Source organism: Mustela putorius, unplaced genomic scaffold, assembly GCF_011764305.1.
Source record: "Mustela putorius furo isolate JIRA1106 unplaced genomic scaffold, ASM1176430v1.1 tig00003846_pilon_pilon_pilon, whole genome shotgun sequence".
NCBI lineage: Eukaryota > Metazoa > Chordata > Mammalia > Carnivora > Mustelidae > Mustela > Mustela putorius.
This window is the reverse complement of record NW_025421999.1, coordinates 19,532,598-19,546,355: the sequence shown is the minus strand read 5'-3', so window position 1 is coordinate 19,546,355 and position 13,758 is coordinate 19,532,598.

Genomic DNA, 13,758 nt, shown 5'->3' with positions numbered 1-13,758 from the left:
TAGTCAATTAGTATAATTTGATGCTTTCACAGAATGCATCATATAGAAAAACACCATATGATCATCTCTATAGATGCAGTAAAAGTATCTAATAAATCACTAAATTCTTTTTTTTAATTTATTTTTTATTTTCAGCATAACAGTATTCATTATTTTTGCACCACACCCAGTGCTCCATGCAATCCGTGCCCTCTATAATACACACCACCTGGTACCCCGACCTCCCACCCCCCCACCCCTTCGAAACCCTCAGATTGTTTTTCAGAGTCCATAGTCTCTCATGGTTCACCTCCCCCTCCGATTTCCCCCAACTCCCTTCTCTCTAACTCCCCTTGTCCTCCATGCTATTTGTTATGCTCCACAAATAAGTGAAATCATATGATAATTGACTCTCTCTGCTTGACTTATTTCACTCAGCATAATCTCTTCCAGTCCTGTCCATGTTGCTACGAAAGTTGGGTATTCATCCTTTCTGATAGAGGCATAAAACTCCATAGTGTATATGGACCACATCTTCCTTATCCATTCATCTGTTGAAGGGCATTTGGCTCTTTCCACAGTTTGGCAACCCATGGAATGGGAGAAGATATTTGCAAATGACAGTACAGACAAAAGGTTGATATCCAGGATCTATAATGAACTCCTCAAACTCAACACACACAAAACAGACAATCATATCAAAAAATGGGCAGAAGATATGGACAGACACTTCTCCAATGAAGACATACTTCTCCAATGTAGACATACATTCTAACACCAGTTAGAATGGCCAAAATTAGCAAGACAGGAAATGTGTTGGAGGGGATGTGGAGAAAGGGGAACCCTCTTACACTATTGGTGGGAATGCAAGTTGGTGCAGCCTCTTTGGGGAACAGTGTGGAGATCCCTCAAGAAATTAAAAATAGAACTTCCCTATGACCCTGCCATTGCACTCCTGGGTATTTACCCCAAAGATACAGATGTAGTGAAAAGAAGGGCCATCTGTACCCCAATGTTTATAGCAGCAATGGCCTGCTGTAAAATGTTTTGATATAACATGTGAAGCTATTTGATAGTTCTTTGAGCTAAACAATGACACTTACAAATTAATATAGCTACAGGCATTTTTCTAAGAACAGTAGAGTGATAAAATAATTCTGGTTTGATATCCTGTATGTTACATGGACGTGTAGTTTTATCTGTCCCACAATTTTTTAATTAATATCTATTCTTTTTATTCTTTCTAATAATGCAGTCTCTCAGGTTGCCCTGTCCAGTAAAACTTTGCGGGGATGGAAATGTTTTATATCTGTGCCGTCCAGTGTGTTAGCTGCTAGCCACATGCAGCTCTTGAACACTTGAAATGTGGCTGGTGTGGCTGAGGAGCTGAAATTTTGATTTAATTTAACTTTAAGTAACTACATACTGCTAGTGACCATCCTATTGAATGACGCAGGTCTAGATAACAAGCCTCTCAAGACAGCAGTGTGTCTTACTCAGTTTTTATCTCTCATTGTCCAAGCAGGATTGGAGATAATGTGGTAATTAAAACTGACGTCGCCAGTTTTGGGAGGTTCCGATCTAGTGCACGGTGGTTTTCAGCCTGGATGCTCGTGAGAGTCATGTGGAGAGGACTTTTGTGGAGGGGTTTAATTTTGTGATCCGCACACAGACAATGAAGTCAGAATCAGCTGGGGAGGTAGGGGGCAGTCAGGAGTAGCAAGGAGATGTCCAGATATAAGTATTATCTTAAAAGATGTCGGGCAGTTCTAATACAGCCAGGGTGGAGAAATTCTGTTTTCAATAAAGGAAGAATATATAACACAATAATGTAAAATAGATTTAGATTCCTTACCTTCTGCAATGTTCAAGATTTCTCACATTATCTAATAGAAATGCAAAGTAAATTATATTTCATGCATATGATTTAAACAAGTAAATGCGAAGTAGTGCTTTAGGAAAAAGAGACGTATCATCCTTTAGGCTGTTGTGACTTATGAAAAAATTATGTCTCACTGGTTTAGGCAATATATACATAAAATTATATGTATAAAATCAAGGAGAATAAGATACCTTGAACATAGATCTCTGCAGTTCAGAAAGGCCAAAAGATAAATCACAAATTACAGATTTCACTCTTTGTTGTAGTAGAAAGTGGATAAAGAGAATCATTGCTCAAATTTTTTTTTCTGGTCTATACAGTGCCTAGAGATTAAGTAGATTTATTACTTGGGCTCTAAATGGTGAATGGGTGTATGAAATGAAAGGTTAGCACCAAGCTAGGGTAAAAGCTAAGGAGGTGACCACCATTATGCTCTCACTCCCTTTGGATTTCTTCCTTCACATTCCTGAATCTTTGCATTTAATTTGGTGTGTAGGTTGGAAGATTATGTTTAAACCATTAGGGGAATTTTAACTGGAGAAAGGTGAGAGCTGAGGGGTAATTGTTACTAGATGACAGTATAAGGTGCTATCAAACATTCAGCTTCAACTTGGATAATCATTTATCTTCTCTGCATGTAGAATGTCAGCCATAATCATAATCAATTATGTGTTCCTTTCCTGTTGACTCCCCCCCCCCATTTTTTTTTCTAATAGAGTGACTGGGGGTTTTTTGGGGGGGTACTGGGAGGCATAAAAACCCCATTAGTCACAGAGAATTATTTGTTGTATAGAATTACTTACGACTGATGGTGAACTGTTTTTATGGGCCATTTACTAAGGCTTGGAAATGATTTACCTAGTGTGGTGGGAAGAACATGCAGTACTTGCTCTACTGGATGGATCTAGAAATACCCGTCAGAAGCCCGTGAGCTCTGGACTCTTGGTTTCAGCTCGTACCCTGATCTCAAGGTCATGGGTTTCATGCTCAACATCGTCTGCTTCAGATTCTCTCTCTCCCTCTTTCTCTGTCCTCCCCTCCACTCAGCTTGGTCTCTCTCAAATAAATAATCTTTTAAAAAATAGTAACATAATTAATCACATCAACTTAATCTTTACAACAGTGTTATCCCTACTTTCCAGATGAGGCGACTAAGCCTGAGAGAGATGATAACCAGGACACATACCTAGCTCATGTGACACAACCAGTGCATTCTCTTGCTTGGCTCCAAGCTGCCCACAGATCCCAATAACCACCTCTTAGGACGGAACTCAATACCCACAACTGGGTCCTAGCTTTATCTCATTGTCACTGTGCTCTAAGCTTCAGCCACACTCAGGGTTGTCCCCTTAGCAGTCTGTATTCTTCCTGCATCCTCCCTTTCCACATGCTGTCCCGGCTGCCCTATTCTTTCCCTTTCCATCCGGTAAGCTTCGGCTCCTGCTTCGTGGTCTGGAAAAGGTGTCAAATCCTCTGAGTCCTTCTCTGCTTATTACAGGACCTTGGGTTTTCATAGCCTGTTGAACAGACCTGTACCTGTAAGAGTTTTCACACTCTTTGGAAATTAGGCATTCATCTGTCTCTTTTGCTATACTACGATTATCCCTCAATTGCCAGTGGAGAGAAGAATTTTTGCCACCTCGTTGGTGTTTAATAATGATGTGTGTGTTTAATTGAAGTTTCTATTAAGATTAAATAATTAAGATAATTTTAGATTCTCATGTAGTGACGCTTCTACAGGTTGCCCATTTTCCTCCTATATTAACATTCTGTAAAACTGTAGAATAATATCAAAACCAGGATATTAGCACTAATGCAATTCACCAATTTTATTCAGATTTTCTCAGTTTTATCTGCACTCATTTGTGCCCATGTCCGTGTGTGTGTGCGTGTGTGTATTAAGATTACATAAAAATGATCACGTGTGTCGGTTTGTGTATCCACAACCATAACAAAAACACTCTACTATCACAGAAATCCCTCCTGTGCCTTTTTGTGACCACATCTACATCCCTCCATCCCTCCCCCATTCCCCACTGAATCCCTAACCTCTAGCAACCATCTATCTGTCTTCCATTTATAAAATTTCGTTATTTCAAAACGTCACATAAATGAAATCACTACTTTTTTTTGGCATGACTATTCTTAGCTCAGTGTAACTGCCTGCAGATTCATCCAAGTCCTTGCATATGTTGATATTTTATTCCTTTGAATTGCTCAGTAATATTCCATGGCATGTATATACCTTTCGACTTGTAAGGACATGTGAGCTGATTCCAGTTTGGGGTTATTATGAATAAAGCTGCTATGAATATTCATGTTCAGATTTTTAGGTTACCACAGATTTCAGTTTCTCTGATATAAATATCCAAGAGTGCAAATGCTGGGTCATATGGTAATTACATGTCTGGTTTTATAAGAGCCTGCCAAACTGTGTTCCTGAGTGGTTTGTATCTTCTTCTCACCACCTATATTCTCACGGGTATATATGAGCAGTCCAATTTCTTTGTATCCCACCCAGCATTTGATACTAGCATTATTGTTTATTTTGATCATTCTGATCTCTGTCTCTCTCTTCCTCCCTTCTTCTCTCGCTCTCTCTTTCCCTTCTTTCCTCCTCCAGTCCTTTCTTTCCTTCATTTCTGAGACTTACCCCTTCTTCGTTATGTGCAGTCTTCTGTGAGGGTGTTTTCAGGGAGTACCCACTTCTCTTCCTAGATACTTATTTTCCTGCTTCCTGTGCATAGTCAAGTAGTGTGCATGCTGGGGAAGCAGGAGTCTTTAATTGTGGGATGGGGTGCTGCCCGCTCTTCCCGCTCTGGCTTCCCTTTTCAGCACCCTTGGTTCGCTCTTTCTCCCAAGCGTGGTTTCCAAATGCTCTTCTAGGAGACTTTATATATGGTTTTCACAAATTAACCTTCACCTTCTATAGCCAGATATTTGTTCTTTACACCCAGAATTCTAGCTGATATCATCTGCTTTTTAAAATTTAAATGGATTTAATCACTAGTTCAACATATATTGCAGTATCTATTCTTAGTGACATATAAACACACAGAACTGTTATGTGATATGGATGAGGGCTAAGTATAAAAGAAAACTTATGTAGGGACAGAGAGAGAGAACAGTTCTATTTACCTGGGTGGAGATGGGGAAACACAATCAAGAAAAGCTTTGTGGAGGCTACAGAATTTGACTTGGGTCTTAGAAAGCAAATAACATTTGGGCAAGTTATAACCCAAGCTGAACAGCCATTTGCTAAATCTTGGTTTCATGCTTCTCCAAATAGGCCGCAAAATATCCATTGAATATCTTTCCTGTATTTTTGCTACCTACTTATCACCCATTCTAGGTAGAACAGATCCTGTACTCTAATGCAATCTGCTTGCCTTAGATTGGTATATAGTTATGGGTATCCGTGTCTGCCCAGAAAGAGACTCGTGGCAGTTGTAACAATGGTCAGGGGAAGAGAATGCAATCTGGAGTGTGCTTCTAGGTATCTTAAATGTGATCCTCATGGTTTCATTTTTTAAAACAATTTTTTTTAGTTTTTTCTAAAAACATCCAGTTGAAACAAGGTGGAGATATCAATTTTAGGAATTCCTGTTAGCAAGAATCTCATCACGCCCAGGGGCTACCCACCTGGGCTGTGCAATATTAATGAAAGGAACATGAAGTAAACATGTAAAGCACTTCATGTGTTAGAGACGTAGTTTACCATGTTTATTATAACTCCTGAAGCCAGAGAATGGATTCCTACATGGAATGTTATGACCTCACTAAATATTGTATTTCACTTAGCTCTAGAAGCAATGAAATCTGTATCAAGTCATAAATTATGTGAGAGAGGTGAAAGCAATGTCTGAAATATAGTTAATAGATCAAAGAGAACTGATTTGAACTTATATTAAGGAATTAATTTATGACACAGTTGAGATGAGCAACATGAATAACAAAACAATGATAAATTCTGAAAAATACATCACCACCCACAGTTTTTCATGACATATGTCAGTCCCATAAAAGAGTATAAATAACATATATGCACATTTTAGAGAACAGTAAAATAAAGAGCCATATTCCCAACACCCAGTTTAAGCAATAGAATTCTCCCACTGTCTTTACAATCCCCATTTTCCTCAAACTGCCCCCTGAAGGTTGTGGTCGTATTTGGAAGACTAAATTCTGTGTTCATCATTCTCCGGCATTTCTTTATGATTATATTACATATGTATGCATCTACACACAATAATATTTTTAAATTTTGCACAATACCGAGGCATATATAAATGGAATCTACTATATGAGTTCCTCTGTGATTTGCTTTCTTTCTATCAATGTTATGTTGAACTTGTAATCACGTTGATGCCTGAGCTGCCCTTATTCCGGTTTATTGCTATGTAGGGTTTATTTGTAATAGTGTCCCACAGACAGTGTTACCCACTTAATTGTCATGAACACATATCTCAGGGCCTACTTGTAGTGGATGTAAGCATGTAGAATGTGAAATCACTTAGAAGTACTGTCTTATCTGTTATAAATATGAGCTGAGATACAAGACTTTCTCTAGAATAGTATAAGTCTTTCTCTCCATGACCTCGGTAAGATATAAACTGGTCTTGCAAAAGTTTTACAAAACAACACTTGGATTACAGCGGATGCTTTTTGATATTTTCTATTCGGTTCTCTCCTATACAATTTCATTTTGTTTTAAAAATTATGGTTCTGTCCCTCTATATCAACCTCTAGACCTACTAGTGGATCACAGTCAGCCTCAGTTTTTAAAAATATTACACAGCCCCAGGGAAGGGCTTGCTGGATTGCAGAACCTGCAGAACCTGTCCCTGCTTTTTTGGACAACCCCAAATTAATTGCCAATCATCTGAATTAAGTCACTTCCCCCAAAGCAGCAGCACATGTGTCTTCATTCTAAAACTCTGTTAACATGTGATACTGTCAGAGTTTTACATCATCTGGTTTACTATCCTCCATTATTTTTTAATAAAAGAAAATTGAATAGGAACCCAATTTTAAAGTTTACCACTGATAATCCAGATTAGAACAAACCTACTCTGTCAATTAAAAATTATACATTCAGAAGAAATCAGAAGTTTTCACTTGTGAGCATTCGAGTAGATGAGATTTTTTTAGGAAAAATAAAAGACAATGTATGCTAAGTGTATACACTGAACAGCGAACTGAAATGCCATCAGTCATTCAGATCCCAAACCGGTTCCTTTGGTGGCTCAAATTGTCCAGATCAGTAGTCAGCTATGAAAAACAGCAAGCTGTAGTTGTAAAAAAAATCTACTTTGGGTTCTAATCTGAGTCAACAGAAATTTTAGCAATACCAATAAACAAATGCAATGTGGCTTTCAGAGCTCCGGTCTGTGGCATATTGAAGGAATTCTGGTGTTGTCTTTCTATAGTTTCTGTTTAAACTTCAACAAATCTGTAATTCCTTGACTTTCCCACTCTCTTCAATGAATGATAGAAAGAGATCAGAATAATCTGCTTCTTTCACTCTTACTTCTAAACCCCTGAGATAAATTCCTGGTGAACATGTCACTCGCTAGTGGTAAACTAGGGGCCTGGGAGGCACAGGAGCTTGTACTCTATGACTTGTGCTTCTAACTGGCATGTGGAAGGTTTGGGAGTGTAGGATTTCTAAATTTCCATGCGCACAATCCTTCAGAGGCTTGCAACATCCCCAAGCCCTCAGCCATTCCCAGTGCTGAGGCAAATCAGCAAGACCAAGGAAGTCAGTTAAGTTATCTTCTTGTAGACAGGGAGCAAATTTATTTATGGCAAATTCTTTGGCCGCTTGCCAATGTGAAACATGTTCACACAAAACAGGCTGGGGAGGGGAGACAGAGAAAGGAAAACGGCAGAGTATCATGAGGTTCTTCCGAAGGCTATAGCCTCTATAGGAGTTTTAAGAGAGCTATTTGAGGGGGAGGTTTCCTACTCTGGCTTAAAAAAAAAAAAAAAAGTGTATCCTAATATTAGGTAGCTTGTTCTGCTGCCTGGAAAATGATATTTTATAGGATTTTAAGAACTGTGTTCCATTTTGCAGAGCAGCACATAAGATCCACAAAAGGGGAGTGACCCTGGTAGGAGATAAGACAGGGAGCTTTTTGTCCTGGCTCTGTTGGCAATTTGGCAGTTGAAAACAAAAGAATTTCCACTTAGAAGTTGCCGGGAGATTTTTTTAGAACCATAAAGTTTCATCTATATTCACAGATTAAATGCAACCCACAGCACCGTTTGCTGTTTAACTCCCGGGTTGGGAAAAAAAAAAAAATACTAGGGCACCTGGGTGGCTCAGGTGGTTAAGCACCTGCCTTTGGCTCAGGTCATGATCTCAGGATCCTGGGATCAAACCCCAAACTGGGCTCCCTGTGGTGCAGTAGGGAATCTGCTTCTCCCTCTCTCTCTGACCCTCCCCCTGCTCATGCTCTTTCTCTCTCTCAAATAAATAAATAAAACCTTAAAAAAAAAAATGCTGGTCACTAATAGCAGAACTCTCCATGCAGAGTGTTTTCTGTTAATTGACTATGAGCTCTTAAAACTTATGTTTTACTTATCTATTTTTTTTAGAGAGCCCGAGGGCACGCTCAAACCTATACAAACGGGGAGGAAAGGCAGAAGGACAGAGAACTTTAAGCAGGCTCCACACCCTGCATGGAGCCCAACTAGGGGCTCTCTATCAGGACCCCAAAATCATGACCTGACCCCAAATCAAGTCAGACGCTTAGCTTACTGAGCCATCCAGGCACCCTCAAACTTACAGTTTTAATAAACTTATTTGAGTATTCACATATATGCTTTAAGGAAATAGCTTTATTTAAATGTGAGTTGAAAGGCTGAAGAAAACCAGTAAGCTTTAGTTTATAGACATTTTTAGGTTTAACACAGATTAATATTCAGGTGGTAATGTTCGTTTATCTTTCATTCATTCACTCAACGCCATGACAGACGCGTAGCTGACATTTACAAAGAGCTTTATACTTCACAGAGTACTCCCATGCGACACTTCATGGAAGTCCAACAGAACTCTGAGAACGTCTCAGTGAGTCCACTCAGACTGGGGATGATAACGTTGCTGGGCTGCTGGAGACACATCCCCACGCCCCTCGCCCACCAGGCTGAACCTGGTGGTGTGCTTCAGGGTGCCGCTAGGCAGGCAAAGAGGGTATCCAAAGGTATCGGGACCTTGGTCACAATTTACCCTTTCATTCCATTGTTTTACCCGGGCCAGTCCTAATGCTTTGGATGACAAGATTGAGACAAAGACAACAGTGAAATGCTAGGGAGTCCTGGTGCCCCCTGAAGGCTCTATTACAGCCAGGACAAGCTGTTTACAGAAATATATCCTGTTGGAATGTTCCATGTGGTGAAACCAAGGTGGAGAAGACATTTTTGCTAACTACCAATTCTCTGGTCCAGGAAAATCCAGGTAATAATTTTTGTATTGACCAAGCTGCTTCATTAGTGTTATTCTTTTCTTTGCAATAACTGTAGACTTCTGATTATTCTGTGGCTATTTCAGCTGCGGTACAAAGTAAAAAATATCCCGAAAGGGTGACAACAAGTTGAAAAATATTCCTAAATAATTATAGGAAGGAGTGATTCTTATATCTACTCGGAAGGTATCCAGAACAGCAGGAGGCTGTGCGTAAGTCCTAAAAAGCTGATAAAGTCATCTACAGGCAAACCAGTCGGCTAATGCTGTGCACTGAGGAATTCCACTTAAGAAACTTTGCAGCCTATTATGAAAACAAGCTAACTTTCTGCTTTAGCTTTTGTCCACAAGCATATGTTTGATAATATTTTGCATATATTAGTAGACTACATGGAAACGGTTGCCAAGCCTTTCACCATCTATGCTCCTGTTGGTACTAATGGGCACAGACACTGGCAAAACAAGGAGGGAAGGAGGAAAGAGTTGGCCATGATTAAAACAAGTAGTGGAATTCTTGTCCCCTTGAAGAAGTTGGCACGGACACATGTGCCTCAGGTTCAAAAAAGACCAAGGGACGTCTGGGTGGCTCAGTTGGTTAAGCAGCTGCCTTCGGCGCAGGTCATGATCCCAGCGTCCTGGGATCAAGTCCCACATCGGGCTCCTTGCTCAGCAGGGAACCTGCTTCTCCCTCTGCCTCTGCCTGCCATTCTGTCTGCCTGTGCTCGCTCTCTCCCTCTCTCTCTCTCTGATAAATAAACAAAATCTTTAAAAAAGAAAAGAAAAGAAAAGAAAAGACCAAATAAGTTTCAGCTGCTTACGGGTCTTTGTCTTTTAGAAAGTGGGAAAGTGTTTGACCAAGGACTTACCTGGTGTCAAATTCTGAAGACACGAGGACTTTAGAATTCTTGTTTGCTCTCAAGATTCAGTGCTTAGAATTGGGTCTCAGCCACTGGGAAGCTAAACGCAGGAGCCAGTGCCCTCAAAGTATCTCCTGCCTGGTGGGGAAAATTACTAAGCCCGGGGAGGGCAGCCGAGGAGGGAGGGTAAGCCAAGCTCTGGTTGTCCTCGCACTTCAAATTCACGCATGAGGAGACCATGACTTGGTTAACCCAACATCCGTTCTGACTTGCCTACTTCTCCTAGAGCAGGTGGGAGAGCTAGGTGCTTCTTCGCCAATCTCCTCTCCTCTGCAGCTTGGGCAGACAGGAGAAAACAAGCAGAAGACCGCAGTGGGGTGTCAGTGGGGTTGTAGAGTAGGATTCTAGAAAAACATTTGCTTTTCTTGTAAAAGGGACAGATGCGCCTCTCTGCTCCTTACCCCTTCTTGTCATCTATGTTAAGTGGGGATGTGTTGCCAGAATCTGGGGGCAACTCTCCTCAGGAATGAGGGAATCCCTTTAGAGGAGGGATTCCCTCCTTTAGAGTCACTGTTCCTGAAATTGTTGAGCTGCCAAACTAACACAAGCTGTGCCTACGTGCGGAATTCTTGTATGAGGAAAAAAAAAAAAAACCCTATTGACTGAGGCCACAGTAAAACTCTTTTGATACTTTCTGTTGAAACGTTCCTTACTGTACGACACAGCCATCATGCGAGTTCTCTCTTGATTAAAACTTCTCAAATAACTTTGCAGTGAATGTTGTCCCACGTCTCAGATTTTTCTGGGCAGATTAAAGCAGTGCCTACATCTCCTGACAATATTCCAGGGAACCCCTTGGACAAATTCATAAGTTTCTGCTTGCATGGGTGAGCTATACATCTAATGATAGGTTATCCAAAAATGAACCTACTTACACTGTCAATTATTTTATATTATTATTCTAATGATTTGATAAATTTATGATTCATCCACTATAATGGCATTCCCATGCCTGTAGTTTGGGTGGAATTTGTGACCCTGGTACTAGTAAAGCTAGCAGAACCTTTAAGAAGGGGTCAGTGGGGGACACTGGGTATGGAGAAGAACATAGAGAACAAAGTCTGTAAGAAAGAGTGAGAGAAAGGAAGAGAGTTGTTGGGAGCCGTAAAAATTATGTTCTATGGTGTTTCCACTCAGTTAATATTTCTGGGATGATTTAAATGAGATAGCATTGTTAATTTCAAAACAACTCTTGTCTCTGTTATTCTTGGTTTATTTTAGGATCAAAGCCCCAAATTTACCCCAAGGGAAACTTTTCTTCTGAAATTTGCATATCCTACCCTCTCATACTCAGAAAGGACTCAAAACCTACTAAAAATGTCTCATCTTAGGAGCTTTGTGGTTCTGTTTTCAAGCAGAAGTGCTGGGTATAAAGTTGGATGAGCTATACCGTGAGGGAAGGGGTAGTAGCTATTGAATTTCACATTTTGCTATGTGTGACGAAAACAAAATAAAGAGATTAGAGATTTATTTACTGGAGAGAGAGCGAACATGAGTGCCAGCATGAGCAGGGAGGGGCAGAGGGAGAGAGAATCTGAAGCAGGCTCCGCACCCGTGGTGATGCAGGTCCCATTGGGCAGCCTGAGTCCCACGACCCTGAGATCATGACCTGAGCGGAAATCAAGAGTCAGATTCTTAACCGACTGAACCACCCACTTGCCCCAAACAGGTGCCCTTCAACTGAAGCTCTGAAATCTGCAAAGATTTTTCCATTCAGCTTAACGGTAATGTGTGTTCCTAGTGTCAAATATTGTCAAGGGTTTAGAAATTGAGTTCTCCCTCATGTGGGGTATTGTGAAGGGAAATGATACAGAGGCCAAATGTGAGTAAGGTCTGAGAGTTAAAACTCACTCTAAGTGTCTTCTGAAACTATATTATTTCTGGTCTTGTTTTCCCCTGTAAAGTCAAATAAATCTTCAGAACTCATCACATTTCAAACACAATATTTTTTCATGTCCATGAAATGCTTTTCTGAAGCTCTCAAGTGTTCTTGCTCAATGCATATGCCTTTTATGTCTGTCCAGTGCTTACCAAGAACTTTATTAGCTATGCCTCCTGAGAATTCTGGGACTGAACCCCATCCATATTGTTAACCTGGCTAGATACTGAAGAAAACTGGTGAAGACTTAGCTGGAGGCCCCCTCTGAGAGCTCTTGGAATGGCGATTGTGATGAATGGCTGAATCATTTGGTACCATATGTATGTTTTTGAAGGGGACTTTAAACATATTTTAAAATGAAAAAGGAAATGGCTGCTTAGCTGTATTGCCACTTCAGGCTGTATATTTCAGTAATATCTGGGAAAAAATATATATGTGTTATAGTTTGCTATAAATATATATAAATAAAATATATATTATGCTATATACTTATAGCATATAAATATATATAAATTTATATAGCATATAAATATATATATTTATAGCAAACTATAATACATATATATGTATCATATATCTATATAAATATATATAAATATAAATATAGCATGTGTGTGTGTGTGTGTGTATATATATATATATATATATATATATATATATATTTTATAGTTTGCTTCCTGGGGTGCCTGGTGGCTTTGTCAGTTAAGCACCTGCCTTCAGCTCAGGTCATGATCTCAGGGTCCTGGGATCAAGTTCACCATCATGGGGTTCCCTGCTCAGCAGGGAATCTGCTTCTCCCTCTCCTTCTACCTTTTATTCCCCCTGTTTGTGCCCTCTCTCTCTCTCTCTCTCTCCCTCAAGTAAATAAAATCTTAAAGTAATAATTTTACTCCCTATTTTAGAATTGATACTGACTTTTTTTTTTAATAGAATGTGGAGTAGGCAACATGCCTGGAAGAAACCCTCTAATATATTCACATACAATATCTTTTCCTGAAACAATGCCCAGTTCCACCTAAGTCTAGAAGGGAAGAATTCTCATGGGCTTCCTTATCCAGAAAACCGAAAATACTCTATTGACTAGGGATTCTGGCCTACCACTGATACTTTGTGTAAGAGACTTGCTGAATATAACTGACTTATTTCTCCAAAGCTGACTGGGAGCAAGACAAAAGGGAAGGCTCTTATGGAGAGGACGGTAGATAGGAGAGGGCACTCACCAAAAGTTGGTGACTCTCCCCTCGGTCACCCTAAAGGTAGACTTATTTTGGCTCCTTGCAGGACTATTTGGCAGGTGGCTCAGAGGGGGTTGACTTTAGAATAAAAAATGGCCAGGAAGATAGTAAAGAGCTAGATTTTTGGTGCTCAGTTTAGCTACTTTTCAGACTTGAACCATGTATGACAAGAGTCAGGGGCAGAAATGCTTGTGTTGCCGTAGACAACATATGCATATTCTACAGTCATGTGTTTTACGATGAGGGAGATTTGGTAGCTAACTTGTATTGATCTTCTAGTTTTGAGTTAATAAACTACGTGCAGTTTAGAGATAGAGTTATTTCTATCTACAGTCCCTATCAGCTATGAATGCTGTATTTGTAAGAAAATAAAGATGATAATCAATCTATAAAACACAGAA